Raw genomic sequence first — 4,500 nt, 5'->3', positions numbered from 1 at the left:
CTATATTCAGGAACCGTGGTGCGACGGTCGCACCAAATTGAGAACAAGTTCCATTGTTGCTTAAATAGACACAATGTTGCCAGCTATTGCGTAATATACGCAGTAAAGGCTAATTAGATGGCCAGAAGCTCGGCACCTAGAGTAGCACCTTTGCTCCAAACGATTCTCACCCGTTGTACACGATGGCTCAGCGGTTATCAATGTGCTGCTGAGGACGAGGTCAAGGGTTTAATAATTAAATTAATTATGGAGTTTTACGTGTCAAAACCAGTATCTGATTATGCGGCACGCCGTAGTGGGGGACTCCAGAATAATTTGGACCACCTGGGGTTCTTTAACGTGCACCTAAGTCTAAGTACACGTGTGTTTTCCGCATTTCGCCCCCATCGACATGCGGCCACTGTGGCCGGGATTCGATCCCGCGACCTCGTGCTTAGCAGCCCAACACCATAGCCACTAAGCAAACATGGCTGCCGCAGCAAACCTGGTGGCAGCATGGTGGCGGAATGAAAGTGCTTGTGTACTTTGATTTAAGTACAGTGGACGTTCCTACTCTAGCCACTGTAATTTAGGTGCACGTTAAATACCTTCCTGCGGTAAAAATTAATTGGAGCGCCCCAGTACGGCGTCTCTCATGGCCCGTGTGTTAGCGCTGGTTAATTGCATCGCGGAGTTCAACCACATAATTCACTTGCTCAAACCATACCTGGCTGCACGAGTTCAAAAGAAAAACGCATTTGTTCCCAGCCTACAAGTCCATGCAGTTTAATATTGCAGTTGTTCAAAGCCGTAAAAATTTGCTTGGGTAGGAATATAATTTTAGCACTGCTTGTTTTCTGACAATATAGACATTTCCCTTTCACCTTTGCTTGTACTGCTCCGACAATATTCGTGATCTGTCGTGATCTGTCGTCATGCTGCCGTCGTCCCTCCTACTCCGACCCATTGGCCCAAGTTGTCTAATAGCTTGGGCCCATAGGGGCCGACTACGGTGAGGCTCCGGAGCCCGAGTCCCCTCCGAAGTTTTCCGGGGGGGAGGGGGCAGACTCTCCTCCTCTCCCACCTTAATTATCAGAGTTCGGTTACCCACATCATTTGAGGTTTATTTTGAGTTGCCTCTACCTTCTCACTTAAAATTTTATTGTGGCTAAAAGCTGACCGCATCATTGTTGGCGCGGACGTGCATGGCTTTTAATTCATACTTTCGCTTTATTTCTGCAAATCGTGACAATAGGAGGACAAAAAGCGCATTCGGAGCACCAGCGGCGGCTATCTCATCCGTATGTTTTCACATCAACATTTCTTTTTTCATTTCCACTGTGAAAACCATGCACAGACACAATAAATTTAAATTTATACACAGTACAATGTTTATTATATTTTTAAGAGAAGGAGGTAGCCAACTAACAAACATTTCTAATGGTATAGATAGCCTATGCTCAGAGAATGAACTTGTTGCTGTATGTTCACCTCGCTTCAAATTGCTATGCGTGCTTTTTTGACCTTGAAACAAGCTTGCAGACTTCATGGACCCCTTCGGCAGAGTCATTTATCAGCAGCGTCTGAAATGCACGTGTCGTGTGTCCCTGCTCTCACTGCGCTGCCACCCGACTCCGCCCTGCGCGGTGCCCCAGCTGCTCCTGTTCTTAGTTGCTGTGTTCGCCCTTAGTTGCTGTGTTGATGTAACATCAGCACAGGGCACAGGTTGTCGTTAACTTATACAGCGTCCGCAAACAAACACCGGTCCGGTCATTCTGAAACGTTGCCCCAGTACTGCAGGTGGCTGACCGTGGCTTCCCAGATTCAAGACCAGCGGTACCTGGTGAGTTGCATCGAAGCAGCCGTGCGACGAGCCACAGCTAGCCATGGACTGAACGCATTAGTGCCCCTGTACTCTTCTTTCCAATGGATATTCTGGAATTAGTTCACTGAGCTCGGCCGACACCTTTAGGAACACAAAAAATATCCGGAAAAACCCATCTCACATCGAATGTCGACGTTAATGCGATTATCGTTCAAGCAATGTAGCGACGCACCGTATTGCCGCCACCGAAGCGCGTCACGTGTGATGGATCTCATAGAATAAAGAACCTGCATGTATGCTGCCGGGATCCCACTCTCTCGCTCGCTTTCATCTGAACACGCTGCGCCATCTATAGTGGCGCCACCGCTAAGTCCACGCGTGGCACGTGTGTGAATGTATACGTGCATATGGAGACAACACTGTCTGAATATTCATATATGACGCGGGTTCGATTCCGCCCAACACCGGATAAACTTTAGAGGAATTTTATTGTCATTACAGAGCGTCACATACCGAGTGGCACATGCCCAGTGGTAAGTCGGACTATTGGTTTCGAACCGGTTCCTTATCAGAGTAGCCCGATGCGCTGCCGATTAGACCATGGGCTACCCAGTGACCCAAGTTGCCGGGAAAAATGGTTAGCCAGACAGACAAAACACGCAGACAGACAGGGCTTGTCCGGGATTTGAACCTGGGACCTCTCGCGCCCAAAGCGAGAATCGTACCCCTAGACCAACGAGCCGACGACTATTGGCCTCAGAGACATGCTTACACATTCGTAATGTCTTGGCTCACTGCAACATATATATTTTGTCTTCCTACGGGCATAGATTTTCTTGTACGTTCCAACCTCTCCCGTCGCCTTCTTGGCTTTTTGTGTTTACCGCTGGTCTTTCCTTTTGGTTACTATAATATATCGTGCGAAGTGACAACTATAGAAAACACCCAGACCCGAGTTCCGGAACGTTTCATCGGGCCCTTATTTTAAGTTTTGAGACATCCATGCCTTTCTATCTCAAAGAGGCAACAGCAATTACTGAAATTTCCCTTTTCACCTTTCCCTCATGATGGAATTAGCCGGTAAGATAACAACAGCCGATTCTTTCACGACGACAGACAAAGAAACGCAGCACCTTAGTTGCCACACTCAGTATTTTCTTTATTATTTTTTTCGCCCTAATAAATACGGCTATCTTTTTTAATTGGCAAACCTAATATTGGCAAAGTTCCTCGGGATCCTTATGTGAACTTGCTGGGCGCCGCCATGTTGATCACGTGGTGACGTGCCCATTCGTTGCCTACGTGTTTACAATGAATGTACATGACGCTCCCCGGTGCGGCTCCGCTAAACTCGTTTCGGCGGATATCATTGACAGTGACTCAGTGGACGACACGAAGCTTTCGGCACAGCTTCAGGACACATGTAAGTGCTTTCGGAACTCATTACGCCTCGTACAAACGCTGCGAGCAGCGTATACGGTGCTAGAAATTAAGCGGGGCTAGAAATGAACCCCAAGTCGTCCAGATTTTAATGTATTTTGCTCTCCATTCTTTATTTCAAAATCACTTTGAAGGAGCGGTTGGTCATATTTCTGACTCAGTAACATTCCCCGGTGCTGTCACTATCTGATTATTTTTTGCCTAATCGCTCGAAGGTGTGCTCAGTTGCGGTAGTTTTGTTCGTGCCGCGCACCAAGGAAGAAGGAAAAAAAAAACAAATAGGCATTATTCAGCACATTCGAACTGGCAACGAAAAAGAAAAAAAAAAAAAAAAAACGGGCTCGTCCGGGATTTGAACCCGGGACCTCTCGCACCCGAAGCGAGAATCATACCCCTAGACCAACGAGCCGCCGGCAGTCAGTGTTAGTTACATGTTTACACATATACAATATATTGGCTCATTGCAACAAGAAAGTTAAAAAAAAAAAAAAAAAAAAAGAAAAGAAAAATCCACGCATCACCACGAAGTGAATCATAACGAGTGGTCGAAGGACTGGGGATCGTTCTTATCGTAAATCAGCCGTGACATTGCCCACTCGCGCATGTAAATGAGTGACAACGCGTGTTTATTTGTCGTAACTCATATGTCGTGTTGAGTTCTGGATTCCGTTTTCCCTTCATTATCACTGGTTTGTGGTCCGTGAAATGTAGAGCCAATGGTTATTCGATCGGATCTAGCCTGAAGTTGGCAAAGACAAGGTCTATGCACGTTCCCCTGGTGGTTGTTGGTTGTTTCCAGTCATACGAAATGCATCGTATGACTGGAAACAATCGAGACGTCATATACTGCACAAGCCAGTCGCTGTCCGTGATGTCTACGTTGAAGTCTCCGACAAGTACGAAGGAGTAGTTCTTGTACTTTGTTTCGTATTCGAGCATGGCTAGATAGATGTACTTTTCTACGTTGCCTCGGGAGAGATTCGGGGCAAAGTACACTGCGATGACGACGGTTCCGTCGGATAGTTTTATTGCAGCGTGTTCGCCGTTGTGAGATTGGCTCGTTATTGGTAGGTCGAGATCCACCGCGGTCTCTGGCAATTTCACGTACATCCCAACACCACCCGCCGAACGCTCTGCTTCTTCTGTGCAGACGACGGCGAAGAATCCATTGATATGCGGTGTCGCGTTCCACGTTTCGGTAAAGCAAATGACTTCTGCTTTCGTTAGTATGGGATCTCGTTCGATGTGTTTTGCGT

The 4,500-nt window shown here is 47.0% G+C and overlaps 1 non-coding gene across 1 annotated transcript; it reads right to left on the bottom strand.

The window, feature by feature from the left end:
- Window positions 1-3,581: 3,581 nt before the first annotated feature.
- Window positions 3,582-3,653, bottom strand: Trnap-cgg (transfer RNA proline (anticodon CGG)). Its single transcript has one exon. It is a non-coding gene; the product is annotated as a tRNA-Pro (tRNA).
- Window positions 3,654-4,500: the final 847 nt, after the last annotated feature.

The sequence above is a fragment of the Dermacentor silvarum genome, chromosome 1 (genome assembly GCF_013339745.2).
Source record: "Dermacentor silvarum isolate Dsil-2018 chromosome 1, BIME_Dsil_1.4, whole genome shotgun sequence".
NCBI lineage: Eukaryota > Metazoa > Arthropoda > Arachnida > Ixodida > Ixodidae > Dermacentor > Dermacentor silvarum.
Note: the sequence above shows the minus strand (reverse complement) of the source record. Positions and strands in the feature narration are given on the sequence as shown.